Consider the following 16,485-nt stretch of genomic DNA (forward strand, 5'->3'; position numbering starts at 1 on the left):
GGCACACAGTCCCAGCCTCCTCTCACCTCCTCACACTACATGCTGCACTGCTTCATCCTCTGGGACAAGAAGTGACAGCTGAAGAAGAGAGAGAGAGACCAAGACTCTGGCTGCAGTTGTAGTCAAAACAGTGCAGGCAAATAGTCTGGCAGGAACCTGGGGACCACAGATTAACCCATTCGTGGGCTGCATGCAACCTATGGCCATCACTTGGACAGCCCTGGTATAACATAATAGCCACAACATTATTAAGTGACATTTTACATTGCTGAGAAGTTGTTCCATGCCAAAATATATTCTAAACCAAAGAGAAAATTAACATTGCTTGAGCCAAATTTGGACATTAAATATGTTTTCTGTGTAAGCCCTATCAAGAGTTCACCAATTTTAAACTCATAAAATGTCTTTATTTTCTAGCAGCTATTGGAGATGGTAGATACATTCCAAAAGAGAGATACTGACGCAGCCAATGGCTCCTCTGAAATATCGTTTCACTAATTATGAGATCAAATCCTGCTCCACTTGAAGCAGGGAGCTTATGTTGAGCCATGTAATTATTTTTTAAACAGATGGCCTCTACAAAGTCTACCTCTCATTTCCGAAAGCTCAAGCTCAAACTCATAAATAAATGAGACAGTGAAGAAGCACAAGCTGATTTTCACAGCCAGAAAAGGATGCTGTCACCTGGGGACATTGGCGACACATAGGGGGTGCACGCGTATGCACGTGCACCCCCTGAGATTGGCCGTGCACCCCCTGGAAGCGCCAGCTGAGAAACCTCAAGTGCAGGTGGAATTGTGTTTCTAGTTTCGCTGCTGGTGGTTCTGGGCTAGGTGATTTGCTGCTGGGGGGCCCCCCTCCCACCCTGTTGGCGATCTGATGACCCCCCAGTATCAGGAGGCACCAGTCGCCCATGCCTGGGGTGGCAGACAGTGAGCTCACCTTTCATTTCTTCACCCCTACCTCACACCAAATCCTGTAGAAAGTTCACATGAGGCCTAAAAGTCATAAGTGGGCTGTGCAAGAAGTTCCATGCTTTGAGGAGCCATGTCCTTTCCATTTGCATTCCCAGAGGTTACTGCATGTGTGATGAGGGGGCTGGGACTGGGGTGGGCTTTGCTAGTGGGTCTCCAAGTGCACTCGCCAAAATCCCACATGGAGGAATGATGAGGTTCCCATGCTGCCGGGACACTGAGAGGAAGAGAGGTTTCCTCCAAGATTCCCTTGGAGAATGCCCCACATAAAGCTCAGTCGCTTGGGGTCAGGATTTGTCCCTCAGTCCACAGGCCTCCCTTCATCTGATGTCAAGTAAGGACCCAGTTAGCGTCTGTCTGATAGTTAATATTTGCAGACTGTTTTAGTTGGAGCCCTACCAAAACCCTGTCTGGGGTCATTATCAAAACAGTCATGCCAAAAAACTGCTCTTCCCATGGGTTATGACAAAAAAAAAAAAAAAGTATTGCCATATGAAATACAGCTGCAGTTGCTGATCTGAATGGAAACCAAGAGATGGGCTCTTTCTCTTTGGCTTTGTCCCTATCACAGGGACTTTGAAAGCACCTGGAGCTTATGTTAAAGAGACAGCAGGCCAGATATACCCCAGCTGGCACAGCAAGGCACTAGTTACACTGTGCCACCTGATTCCCCTGCCCCCAGGAGGGAAAATTCACTCTGAGGGTTGGCACCGGCAGTGGTACTGTCTCCAGCCTCCTTCTGGTTTCTGACAGAGGAAGTCAACTTTATCTCAGAAGGATCCTAGAAGTAGAAGCTCTATGGGGATGCAGAGAGCCACTTCATTCTCCAGCTGCCCTGGCCGTATCCTCTTCCTGCTTATGTCCCTTCCCTGGCAGAGGTTGCAGTTTCTTTCTTCTGCCCTTGTGGACCTTCGGCCTCAGTGGCTCTTTGCTTAGGTTCTCCTGAGGCAAATCAGTGGCAACTCAGGAAGAAGGTGGCCAGTTAGCAGGTCAAGCACTTTTGTCACACATTCAGGTTCCACTGATTTCAGTGGAGCCATGTGCCTGAGAGCATAGCTCCTCATATTTGCTGGGTTAGAATGGACAAAATTCCAAGAAATTATCCCCAAAGTTGTCCAATGTCAACAGGGAACCATATCAAGGCCTCGTGAACAGCTCGTGTCAAGAGCCTGCAAGAGTCTGGTTACAGTTTCCTAGATGATTTCCAAGTTTCGCTCTGTTTATGTTAGCAAGGTGCATGAAGTCTGGACATCAGGAGCTCACCAATGCATTCTGTAGATTTGCAAGGTCTTCCCTTTTGTTGAAGACAGGATATGGGCAAATAACTTCTTCAGTTCTGTAACAAAGACTGAGCCAAAAGAGACACTTAACTGGTGGTAAAGGAGATCTATCATTTACATCAGCTGAGGAACCAACCTCGTCAGCCTGTCCATTGACTTCAGTGGCAGTAGAGTGAAGTCATTACCATTTGGTGGGGTTTTCAATGAAGCCTACTTCCCCTAAGTTTCTACAACAGTGAGAACTGTTGCAAAGGGTGGAAGGGAAGTACTGACTGTGATGTGAGCCACTTGTTTCCCCAGAAAGAGGTGTTAAAATGCAGCTTCAACTCAGCTCCTTCTCAGTGGTCTCTGACACTGTATATTCCCACTCTTTGCATAATGGATACATGGGGCACATCAATACTGAGGAAACTGCCCTGTCCTGGGCCTTTCTGATATTTGAGAAAAGAAAGCTGCTTTGGAAAGTATAAGGGACAGGCTACCCCTTGAAGCATGGGCTTGTACTGGTGGTACTGCAGAATATCACTGCTGCCCCTCAGCTCCAGTGGGTTTGTGCCTTAAGGACTGGCACATACAGAAAGCATGCAAGTTGTACCCTGCTACTATGTGGCTGGCTACTAATAGAAGCTGATGAGGAAGACAATGCCAACATGTTCTTGCCTCCTTTTTTTAGAGCCATCTGCCAAAAGGAAGCTCTCTGTAGGGGACAGCAAAAGGGTACAGTGACCTTTATAGCAACCTGGAAAAAGAGGATTATAGTCACTTTGCAGCAGCACAACCTTCTTCCCAAGTGAACTTACCTCTGCTTGGGCCTGCTAGCTGCAGTGACAGCCATACTTTTGGTACAAAGGATCAAAACCACTCAAGAGTGAATGAGAAAAAACAGCCCTTTATTTTCACTTGGGTAGAATCAGCTTCTCTGCATTGCTAGGAGTCAAGCAGGTACCAAGAGGGTTAGCACACAATTTAAAACCTGAAGTACTCTGCTTATACATGTGTCATATGGAAGGGAACAGAGGTTACTGAAGGGTTGCTGAATTCTTCCATCATATTTTGCTGCTAGATAGAAACTCAGCTCTCAGACAGGGGTCTCACTGAGCATACCTGACTCCTTTGAATCTGTTGTAGGCATTATGGAGTAAGCAGAGTACTTATGGAGCTCCCTCACACTTGCACCAGAGCTCTTTGTCACTGGAAGGCCCTGTGCTGCAGTCTGTCTCAGAATTTCACATAGCTCAGATGACTCCGTTTGTCCCTTACAGCAGCAGAAGTCACAGGCAACACATCTCTCACAGCATTGCAGGTGGCATCGTAGGGCAGACAGTCAAAGCTTTTCAGTGCAAATCAGCCTGAGTCATGTGCCTTCATTGCAGCACTAGAAATCCTTTAGTAGATATCTCTGACCAAGTTTGCTAGATTGGCTGGCCTTCAAATCAGATGCTTTCTCTGGGTCATCCCTGAAACCACAGGACGGGTGACAGTGAAATTGTCTTTGGCATGAACTTTTAATTCAGCCTTTTTTTTAAAAATGAGGTTTTTACACCTTTGGAGAGCTGCATCCATATGTAAGTCTCCCCTTCACTTTCTACCTTTGAGCATATTACAGGTTACATGAAGCCCTGATCTGAATCCCACTGATGCCAGTGAAAAGTGTCAGTAGGCTTTGCATCAGGTATGAAAAGTGAAAACCCATTAGAACACTTAGGAGTTGCATGGGCATCCTAAAAGGCTAAAGAGACATTAAGAAAGGAGAACTGTGTATTCAGGTAGGAGTAGACACAAACCAGCTAAAGAATTTATAGCTGAGAATTTTTGAAGCTGCCTAAAGGATTTGAATGCCCTACTTATTTTAATAGGAACTGGTCATCCAAGATTCCTGTGTGGCAGATCAATAGAAATGGGAAGCTAGATGGACTGGAGGCCCACCCCTTTAATGTATATTTTCCTATTCCAGAAAAAGATTAGAATTGAATAATTGTGTTCTCCTCCTAACTGTTAAGTAGATCTCATCTTCCACAGGAAGTTGTCCATTTTTGTGGTTAGTACATGAAGCATCTGAAAAAACTCTCAACATCTCAATCAGCTTCAGCAAAGGTATTTTCAAGAGCTTTGTTGCTGGTTATTTGTAAAGAAATGCACACACAGAAAGAAACAACTGGAACAAAGCTTAGGCCAGCCTTTGCCAATGAAGATGCTGCTGCTCACCCATAAAGTTCCTCTAAAGATGTATGATTAAAAAAAAACCTGGATACAGAGAAAGGCAGGAAGTAATTCTGCATCTATCCCCAATATCTAGGGATAGTCTCACAAAAATCAGCATCAGTCATACTGACTCATACTGAAGACTGATAAACCTGTGTAACACACCATCCTAGTTAACTTTGTTTAATTTTAAAACCAGGTAAGGTTAAGCAATGACTTCTTTGAGACAAGGATTTGTCATTTTACATGTCTGTAGATCTTTTGCTGCAATCAGCCCTGAGTGAGGAATCAAAATGCTATTGTACTGCAAAAAAACTGATAAAATTACTGCTGTTAGAGTATCCATCCATTGTGTTGAAGATTTGAGCTGCCTTTACCGCAGCAATTCACACAAAAAGACTTAGCAGTAATTTGGTAAGACCATGTCATAAAAATGTGAATAGCAGTAGCTCTCCTTTTCCCAGGGTAGGCACAAGGAGCATGTAGACATGACATGAGGAGACAGCATACTCAGAAGGGGGAGTGAGGAAAGGAAAAGCCAGTGTGACTTGAAGGCCATGTCTAAACAGGTATGTTACAGGCAACCTAGTTTGTTCATCTTAAGTGGAGTGATTTAACTCTAAATGCACCCATACTACAATATCAGATCAATGTTGAACCATGTAAGTACAACCCTGGCATTTTAATAACAAGCAAAAGTGCTTACAATAAATTAGTAAAGTAAAACAATTTAAATCTTTTAAATATCTGTATGCCATTAAGGTCCCCACAGCTATCTACAATTTATGCCTGTCCATATAACTATATCTATATATTTAAGTTTCACATTATAGCCTTGATTCAACAAAGTCCTTAACTTGTAATTTTAGATACATCAAGAACACTATTGACATTTACACTCAGGGTGTCCAGGGTCTGGAACAAACTCCCCCCAGAGGTGGTGCAAGCACCTACTCTGGATTTATTCAAAAGGTGTCTGGATCCTTATCTTGCTGGGATCATTTGACCCCAGCAGACTTCCTGCCTATGGCAGGGGGCTAGACTCGATGATCTTGTGAGGTCCTTTCCAGTCCCTAATATCTATGAAATCTATGACATCAATAGAATTATTCTTGTATTAAAAGCAAAGTGTACAATTAGGATGCATAGCTTAGCTGGGGCTGGTATCCTAGCGAGGAAGAAGTTTGGTAAGATTATTTCCCATTTTTCTGGCTTGCCTCAATTCAGACCCTTGTTATTAACTCCAGATACATCAAATTCCAGTGTGCTAATTATGTCAAAGATGACTCTGTGAGCTACTCTCAGGCTTGTAGCCTTGAATCTGAGACCTTGGCTTTCTGCAGCAATGGCCTGCTACCATTGCTGCAGCTACTGTAACCTGTCTCTAGCAGTGTGTGAGACTCTACCTGGGACCCAGAGCTCTTTGATCCAGTTGGCTGGCCACCAACATCTGATCCACCACTTAGAATCATAGAATCATACAAAATAAGGGTTGGAAGGGACCTCAGGAGGTCATCTAGTCCAACCCCCTGGTCAAAGCAGGACCATCCCCAACTAGATTATTCCAGCCAGGGCTCTGTCAAACCTGTCCTTAAAAAGCACCAGGGATTAAGATTACCTTTCCAGGTAACTTGTTCCAGTGTTTCACCACCCTCCTAGTGAGAAAGTTCTTACTAATAGCCAACCTAAACCTCCCTTGCTGCAACTTGAGACCATTGTTCCTTGTTCTATCATCTGCCACCTCTGAGAACAGTCTAGCTCCATCTTCTTTGGAACCGCCCTTCAGGTAGTTAAAGGCTGCTATCAAATTCCCTCTTGGCCGTCTCTTCTCCAAACTAAATAAACCCAGTTTCCTCAGCCTCACCTCATAAACCCCAGTCCCCAAATAATTTTTGTTGCTCTCCACTGGATTCTCTCGAACTTGTCCACATCCTTTTATAGTGAGAGGCCCAAAACTGGACATAGTAGTTCAATTGTGGCCTCACCAGTGCAGAATAATTACTTCTCACAATCTGCTGGCAACACTCCTACTAATGCAGCTCAGTATGCCGTTAGCCTTCTTGGCAACAAGGGCACACTGTTGACTCATATCCAGCTGATTGGCCACTGCAACTCCCAGGCCCTTTTCTGCAGAGCGGATGCTGCTTAGCTAGTCAGTCGCCAGGCTGTATCAGTACATGGGATTCTTCTTCCATCCTAAGTGCAGGACTTTGCACTTGTCCTTGTTGAACCTCATGAGATTTCTTTTGGCTTAATCCTGTAATTTGTCTAAGTCACTCTGAATCCTAGTTCTACTCTCCAGTGTATCTACCCCCCCCCTCCCCCCCCAGCTTGGTGTCATCCACGAACTTGCTGAGGATGCACTCCATCTCATCCTGTTAATGAAGATATAAAACAAAACTGGCCCCAGGACTGAACCTTTGGGCACTCCACTTGATACTGGCTGCAAGCTAGACATTGAGCTATTGATTACTATCTACTGAGCCCAACATCTAGCCAGCTTTCTATCCACCTTATAGTCCATTCATCTAACTCATACTTCCTCAACTTGCTTGCAAGAATACTGTGGGAGACAGTATCAAAAGCCTTGCTAAAGTCAAAGTATATTACATCTACTGCTTTCCCTGCAGCCACAGAGCCAGTTATCTCATCACAGAAGGCAATCAGGTTGGTCAGGAATGACTTGCCCTTGGTGAACCAATCTGACTGTTTCTAATCACCTTCTCCTCCAAGTGCTTAGAAATGGATTCTTTGAGGACCTGTATCATGATTTTTCTGGGGACTGAGGTAAGGGTGATTGGTTTGCAGTTCACTGGATCTTTCTTAAAATGGGCACTATGTTTGCCCTTTTCTAATCATTCGGGACCTCCCCCAATCACCACAAGGTTTAAAAAATAACGGCCAGCGGCTCTGCAATCACATCAGCCAATTCCCTGAGCACCCCCAGATTCATTGCATCTGGCCCCATGGACTTGTACACATCCAGCTTGTCTAAATAGTCCCTAACCTGCTCTTTTACCATTGAGGACTGCTGACCGATGGCTAGAGAATGGCATTTAGAGCTTTATTTGCGAATTGGCTTATAGGTAATGTAGATATGCATTAGAATAATGGTCCAGGGCAAGAGCAAGTGTTAATCAATTTCTAAAAGCCTGGTTGTCACACAGTTTCACAGCCCTCAAGGCAGAGAGGGATAGACACACAGGCTGGGAAATTGTATACTTGTACCACACTGTTCCATAACATGAGATAACGTGGCTCTAGGTCACAGTGCCCAAGTGCAGAGCCCTCAAGATTTCTGGTTTTGGGGACCAGACCAAATTAGGAGGACACTGGTAAAGCCCAATTTAGGATGTGCACATATAATGAGCTTGTGAAACAAAGGAATATGCTGACAGGACAGAACATGGACAGTATGACAAACACAGAGAGACCAATCAGCGATGCCCAAAGATGAAGAGTCATCACAGAGGGGAAAAGGATACAAAAGGAAGGATTTTAGAGCAGCAAAGGGTCCCTAAGAAGGAAACCTGAGGCCACCATGGACAGAGGGCATACCACCAGCCCATCTCACCCACCCCACTGGGGGCAGGGGGGTGGGCCTTAGCCTCCGATCTCTAGGCTGCTGGCATCTGATATTCAAGATAGAACCTCAGAGTGAAGTTCACATCCTAGCCAGACATACCTCGAGTCTGATGACAGCCCTAGGACTGGTAGGTATAGAATTGCTTGTTTTATACTTAGCTGCTATCACTGTATATTAATAAAGTTTGCCTGTTATTGAATGGAAAGGTCATGGTTGGTCTGAGGGTTTGGGTCCACCCAGAACAATGTATCTGAGTCATTAATCCACCGCCAACAATTGGTGACTGGAACCCTGGGGCTGGGACTTGACAGCAGTAACCTGACCGATCAGGGAATTTATTGATACAGAGTAAACCTCTCTAGATGGATCAAGACTCATACTAAGGTAAAGCCAATCAGGGTTGTAAGCTAAGTAACCATGTTTGTGTCAAAGTTTTTGTGTAGGAGGTTGGTTTGTTGCACTGCTGACCAAGGAGGCATTGTTTGTCCAGGTCAGGCAGAATAGTGGACAAAGGTATGTGCTGTGTCAGCTTTGGTCAAGTAAGATAACCTCGTATCATGTGTTTGATAGGAAGCTAGGAGAGAGCAGAGAAAATTGATGTCTCTGCTGGAGGACTGTGTGAATGAACAGGCAAAAAGTATTTGGGACTCTAAGGCATTGGTAAGTGGTTACAAGAGAGTGGTTCTGCTTGGAACAAGGTATCTGGGTCATAAATTCAGTGCCACACTTACCTCCTCCCCAAACTGGGCTGCCTGGTGCAGTAGTCTGGGAGCTGATTTTGCCTGTGAAGACCAAGGTAAAAAAGTCATTGAGCACTTTAGCCTTTTCCTCATCATCTGTCACTAGGTTTCCTCCCCCATTCAGTAAGGGACCCACATGTTCCCCAACCTTACTCTTGTTGCTAACATACTTGTAGAAACCCTTCTTGATACCCTTCATGCCCCTTGCTAGCTGCAACTCTAGTTGCACTTCAGCCTTCCTGACTTCATCCCTGCAAGCCCAAGCAATATTCTTATACTCCTCCTAAGTTGTTTCTCCAAGCTTCCAGCTCTTGTAAGCTTCCTTTTTGTGTTTAAGCTCACCAAAGTGTTCTCTGCTAAACCAAACTGGTCACCTGCCATACTTGCTAGTCTTCCTGCACATCAGGATGATTTGTTCCTGTGCCCTCAGTAAGGTTTCTTTAAAACACAGCCAGCTCTCCTGGACTCCTCTTCCCCTCAGACTGGCCTCCCAGAGAATCCTGCCCATTAGTTCACTGGGGGATTCAAAGTCTGCTTTTCTGAAGTCTAGGGTCCATACTCTGCTGCTCTCCTTTCTTCCTTTTGTCAGGATCCTAAACTCAGACATCCCATGGTCACTGCTGCCCAGCTTGCCATCCACTTGCTTTATTTAAAGTCAAACTACTGTATTTATTATAATGCTTACTGCTTGAAGAGTGGCCAGGAAGGAGGAGCAGCTGGCAGGACAGAGTCTGCACTGCAGTGAGTGGGTGCAGGAGGAGAGGCTGGAAGGGAAGAGCCTGTGCTTATCTCCTCAATGGAGCCTGTGCTTATTCTGCTCATCTCTTCTCTCCCTGCTTCCAAGACATCCCAGGTGCTTCAGCACACTGGTTGGGAATCACTGCTCTAGGCAGTCGGGGTTTTCCTGATTTGTGATTGTGGTCCTGAAACTCATTTGTTTCTTAATAATCTAGTTCCTGACCTGGCCCGCTTTGAGACTCCTTGCCCACTCTGGCCTTGGCTTGGACCCCACCATCCAGAGGGCTTCAGGGAGTAGCTCTGGGGGATGCCAGGCTTGGCTGTGGATGGAGGCAGTGGTGGGTGGGTTTCCCCTTCCAGAACCTGCTCTCAAACAGCAGGGGGACATCCAAGAGGGGACCAGGCAGGGAACAGGCACTGCAAGGGCGTGCCCCACTTCTGCCACTGTCCCCAGCCAAACCTGGCTCTCCACATGGCTGCTCACTGAAGACCCCAGCTGGAGTGGGACAGGAGTGGCTCTGGGGATTCCCCTGCTCCCAGGTCAGCTGGGGACAGTGGTGGCAGTGTGTAGGCAAATCCTGTTGGAGAGAAGAAGGAATGAGATGGAGAGAATGTACCCAGAGCAGGGGAATCATATATGCATTGGGGATTAATAATGTCCTCACTAGCTGCTGCTGTGCCATGGTCTGCCCATAGAAGATGGGAGGGAGGCGCTGCAACCACCCCCACAGCACTGGTTGGATCTCCTGCACCCCTGTTTTCAAAATCCTAGATCCACCCATGTGCACAGTTAGCTTTTACTTTGGGTTTAAGGAGAGGGAATGGGCGATGACGAAATGGCCACTGGATATATCATGAGGGAGTAGGTTTGGGTCAACATCTTGCAGAGCAAGAGTAGAAGAAAGGTGACACTGCTCCAGTTAAGGTTGTGACAGCCCTTCCATTGTGTAATCTTTGGCTGGGTCATACTAATGAGACTGGGCATTTTTCTTAAAAAAAAATGGATCTGAAACTCAAATGTAGCATAGAAGTCATGACCTTGGGAACGACTGTTTGTTTACAGACAAAACAGCAAAGGAATTGTCTAAGATATTTTAAGGATAGATGGAAATGAATGGAAAAATCAATACTTGTTGTTTTGACTATCTTGCTCTATTTTTTAGTTTTAACATAGTTCTTTGGGTTTAATGCCCAGTGTGTTTCTCAAGCGATCTAGAAGGAAGGGCTCCTCTCGAGAGCTTTGTGCACACTCTGCAGCAGAGGGCAGTAGTAATCTACCTCTGAATTCAAGCTGCTTGTAATCATAGCACAGGAATAAATTTTCCCCACTCACTCCTCTCCTTTATGAGGATTTCTTTGTGTTTTTTTCTAAAGTGTTGAGAGGGCTGATACCAAATAGGTTGAGGTCTCGTCTTTGGAAGAGAGATTTATTTTGGTAGAGCTACTCCCTTAGGCTGAGCTTATACTGAAGAGCTGGCTCCTGTCTCAAGGGCATAAATCCTGCAACAGCACCCAGAAATCCTGGGGTGCTTGAAATCAAAGTCTGGATCTCAAACCTGAGGCACTTTTAAAGCTAAGCAGGGGGGAAATGATGTGACTGGCTACGTAGCATCAGCCTCAAGAATACTTTCTCACCATTTGCAGAAGCCTCTTAATCTCCTCTCAGGAAATTATTCCCAGAGCAATATCCATTAGCTTCATTAGATGCTGGAGAACATAACATTTATGACTTAAAAAAAAACAACACTACTAGAGAGCATCAGGTTGACACCTTTAAAATATATGCAGCACCAGCACTCATACTCAGACAATGCTAGGATTATCTCTTTTCTGCATGCTGCCTCTATCTATTCTCTGCTCCCCCACACCTCCCCCCACTCTTGCCATCTTCCTTCAGTGCTCAGCAGTAACTACAATTAAACTGAATGTGGTTATCATTGTGCTCTGTCACCTCAAATTATCATCCCAATGCTGCAAGCCAATTCAGCCGTTTTGGAATTACTCCTCCCATCCTGTTTTTAATTTTTAAGAAATGACATGCAAATACACACCCACCTCTCTGGGTCAGTGGGCTCCAATTTCAACATTGCATACAATAAACTAGAATTGTCAGAGCACAGTGCCAAGCCTCATGTTGAGATCAGGCACGGCTTTAGAATTTGCTTCCTTTGCCTTGTTCTACATTAGCCTGAAGCAGATGACTTTCAAGACATATTTTTTTCCTTCGAGCATCTGAAAATGTGTGCATGCATGTGTGCATGCATGTGTGTATGTGTACAGCAGATGGATGGAATTGTAAAGGGTAGCAATTGTTCAAAGGAGATGGAGGATTAATTTGTCTTCTGACTTACTAGTGGTGAATTAGCCTAAATCCTGCCAGTTAAGATGTTTTTAAAGGCTATGCCTTCACAGTGAATTTCTTGTATCTAGAAGTGGTCCCCACACAGACATAACTACATGGCTTCCAGTTTATAAAGCAACCTGTCTGGGCTTGAAGGTGCCCCTGGCAGGTAGGGTAAGTTTACTGTATGGATATGACCTGACTTATCTCCAAAGCAGCTACAGCATGTGCCTAGATGGATTTCTGTAAATAAAATACACAATGCATAGTGATCCCAGAGGCTATAGTATGGCAACATACACAGTCCTGAAGAGGGTCCTGGTCCCCAAAGTTAGATGAGTTTGTCAGAACGGTACATAATGTCAGGATTTCAATTTCATTCCAAAACCTGTTTTTTTTTGCTAGTCCTAATTACTATGAAGGGACTTGTGAAGACAGGAGCCCCATTCAGGGGCTGCTTACCCAGCTGTACTGTTCTGACACTAAGATGATCTGGCATATAAGGGACAGAAGCTAGCTCTTCACTGAAACTGCAGCGGGGGATGCATTTAGTCCTGAGGAGCCTGTTGTTTTATTCTGTATCTACGCAGTCCTGGGAGCATGCAGCAAACTGGATCACAGCACCGTCACGAGGCAAAGCTGCAGATGAGTGACTATTAGGATAGACACCTGAAGAGTCCACCCCTAGACCTCTGGTAAAGCTCATCATACATCAATAAAGACTTCTTGATTACAGTTCTTGCTGTGCAAGCTTTCTCCATGGTGCTTTGCTAATGTGACAGTGTACAGCTGAGGGGCTGTCTGTTCTGTCCTTGGTTTCTCTGAGAATAGTATCCAGGGTGCTGTGATGCTGAAATTGTCCGCTAGGCAGAAAATCAACTCACAATGCAGATCTTTAACCAGATATCAAATGCACTTTCGACTGCTATCAATTAGGTTTATATTTGACCTGGAGGTAAAACAGTCTGTATCCCATTACTTTTCAGCATCTCCAGCAAATCATGTAGGGCTGGATTCTGTTCTCACTTCAACAAAATCATTGGAATTCATTCATATTTACTCTGGTTTAAAGGAGATCAAAATATGGCTTCTACTCTGTTTACCAAGCATAAAATGCATTTTCCTTCATGTCTAGCATAGTTAGACTAATACTTTGGTTACCCAAAAACACTTTTACATTTCTAAACTGCTCTGTTTTATTTCTGTAACTCATAAGTGTTTTACGTTTTTAAGCTGGCACAGGTTACTAATGCATGGCTAGCAGGGGTGTGTAGATGTCGGAATAAATGAGGACTGTAATCTGTGCTCTGCAAAATGCATGGCCGAAAGCCTGTGTGCCTCTAAAACTGCCTATTGACACAGACTTTCCTTCAGACACTAGATTCACTGTACAGGGCTGTAAATGTTTAAAAATAAAACACTGGTTTGACGATTGCATGTTGCAAATAGCATGGATGTTGCTGGATTTGTTTCCTGAAATACCCAGAATTATGGGCAAAAGATTTTGTGATACCGGGTAAAAATATATTCAGCCAAATTCTGTGATGAAGTACATTTCTTAGGGTTGGTATAGAGAATCCTAGGACATAAAGAAAGCCTGTGTGCTTTTCAGAGCCCCTTAAATATGCATTAGGTGGTACAGCCTCCCAGCTGAATCCCAGAGCAGCCTGAAATGAAACTGTGTTCTTAATTCAGCCATGGGACACTGGTTTTGGAACAACTATTTCTTCTAAGAGACACCAAATGAGCAACTGGTTTGTCATACTAGGGGCACTGTACACAGGCAACAAGCACAGGTTTTAAAAGGGGAGCTACATATTTAAATCTGAGTTCGCTGGCCTTTTGTGGCTCAGAGTAGGAGGGTTTGTAGGTATGTGAATTTTTGCAATGACTTTACTTTTTGTTCCTGTTTATATCCATGTGCTTAATGAACCAGATTCATGAAAGCTGAGGAAAAAAGGTCAAATAGCATCTCCCATGTGCCAGCTGGCTCTTAGCTACTGTTGGTGGAGACTGACCCCATGCAGGGGCAAGTGGTTTTTACCGCTACCAACCTCTCATATTTTCTGCCAGGGTGTAGGGAGCAGGTTTAGATTATAGGCAATGCTCCACGGAAGGCCTAGAGACAGAGGCTGCCAAAGAGATGTGCTGAATTAGGAAAGTACTCATCTGCACAGACTGCCTTTTTCATGGCTGGCACCACTCATTTAAAGGGCCCAAGCAGTTCTCTGTGTCGGCTAGAGTGAAGATGCCAGCTGTTTTCTGCTACTGCAATCTTCCCACACAGGCAAACATTCTCCTTAGGGAGAGCAGAGCTGCCCTTGGGTTTGTACTGGAAGAAGTGCGGGTAAACCAGGCTGAACATAGCTCACTCACTGTACTCAGGGAAATGCAGTGCGTGGAGCTCTCCATTCCAACTGGAATTCTGCACTGACATTTTTTTTCAATTTGCTGTGGGCTGAAAGAATGGAGAAATCAGGCTCTGGCCGATGCTCTGGCCTTCAAGAACAGATCTTGTTTGTCATGTCCACGCAAGGTGGAGGCATAACCAGCAGTCTAATCCAAACAGGCTGGCTTTGATGTTATGTAAAACATAAGTAGATTTCAAAGTAAAGCTACTATTAACCTCTGCCTAAATTCCTCAAAAAGGATTTTTTAAAGAATTTTTGAACAGGGACAAAGTTAAAGCTCTGTATCGGAATTAGGCTTGTAAAGCACAGGCACATTAGATAATAAAATGATTCAACTGTTTTATACTACTTTGTTGTCTGCCTAGACTGGCTTAGGCTGCAAACTCTTTGGGTCAGAGACTCTCTTACATACAGCCCCTAGAACCCTGCACCCAGTACTAGGCATTCATTTAATACATTAATAACTGCAGGTATACTATAAAAGCAGGGGTGTTACACCAAGCATGTATTTAGTCCACAGTGCAAATCCAGAGCTTATGCTTCTGGATTGTTTCCCAGACTAAGTAATAAAGAGACCACTGTCTTGCCCCTTTCTGAAGTACATGCTGGAAACTTTACACTTGGGTATTATGTGACATTCATGAAAAGTTGCTCCCTGAATGCTTGTATTTTTGGGCACTGCCATTCTGAATCCTGAAACTATAGTGCTAGACATTACTGTCTGGCTTTAGGAAGGGCTGGGGCACTGCATGACCAGGCCAAAAAATGAACTGTGACACCAAGTGCAACTCTCTGGGTATGTGCCCAGCTATTCTGGACAATGGGTTGGGGTGTGCCAGTGTTACTACCAATTCCTACCCCTCCCCACCCACCTGCTCACAGTAAGAAGTAGCTGGCGAACACTCCAGTTGTTCCCATCTTGGCTTGAGTGTAGCAAGTGTCTGAGCCAGAGTGGTTGCGATGCTCCATTCAGCCCTTGTCAACCTGTGACTCTCCTTGGGCAATGTCCCCTTCACTTTCTTGCCATGCCTTGATGTTATTAACTTTTAAGGAATGGGAGGCTGCCCTAGGGCTTCCCAAGCTGGGTCTCACTGTCATGAGCACAGGTGTCCATGGTCATTACCTTAAGGGCCAATTATGTGGGCTCCATCCTCCCCAATATCCACTTCCATTCCTTGCAGACAACATGCTAACACATGCCCTTCCTGAGTTACAGGCTCCTAGCCCCAGTCCTTGCCCCTCCTGGGCTATGGGCTCCTTGGCCCCCTTGGTCTCCAGCTAGACAGGCTCCCAGCACTAGTCCTAACCTCTCTTGAGCTATAGGCTCCTTAGCCCAGGGACAGGCAATTATTTCAGGCTGAGGGCCACTTACTGAGTTTTGGCAAGCTGTCAAGGGCCACGTGGGTAGCCCTGCCCCTTAACAGGGCCCCTGTCCACTAGTTGCCATCTTGTGACCAGAAGTCCCACCCCCTAACCCCTGACCTTTGCCCCCAGAATTCCCTCCCTTTGCCCCTGCAAGTACTCCCTTCAGTAAGGGGTTTTGCCATTTCAGAAACCAGAAAAATACCAGATTACATTCTAAAAATTGAACATCTACAACAGGGGTAGGCAACGTTTTTTGGCCGGAGTGCTGCAAAACACCACAATGCCTACCTTGGAAGGTGCCAGACTGCCAGCATGCCAGAAAAACAAAATGAGGGCAAGAGGTGCATAGCAGGATGTCCTACTTGTGCCCCTTGGCCCCCACCCAAAGCCCCTGCCCCCTGGCCCTGCTGCCCCTTGCTCCCCACCCAAAGCACAGTCCCGGCATGGAGGTGATAGCAGGGTTCCAGAGTCTGGCGCAGCTGTTTGCAGCTAGCCTGGGCTCTGGGCCGCTGCAGCAGCGGCCAGGTCCCCCTGCTCTGGCATCAGCTCCATGCTGGCAGTGACTGAGTGCACACCTTGGAGTGGACAGCAGGGCAGCACAGCCTGCCCCGAGGTGCCTGTGCAGTTGCCGCCAGCATGGAGCTGATGCCGGAGCTGTGGAGCCTGGCGCAGTACCTCCATGCCAGGAGCAGGGAAGAGACTGGGGCTGTGCTGCCTCAGGCCCCTCCCCCACTGCCCGCTCTGATGCATAGGTGCACGTGCCAGTACTGAATAGATGCCAGAGCCCAGCACAGCTGTTTGGAGCCTCCTGGCTGCAGCTTGCCCCGGCTCTAGGTAGCTGCTGCCAG

The sequence above is a fragment of the Alligator sinensis genome, unplaced genomic scaffold (assembly GCF_000455745.1).
Source record: "Alligator sinensis unplaced genomic scaffold, ASM45574v1 scaffold131_1, whole genome shotgun sequence".
Lineage (NCBI taxonomy): Eukaryota > Metazoa > Chordata > Crocodylia > Alligatoridae > Alligator > Alligator sinensis.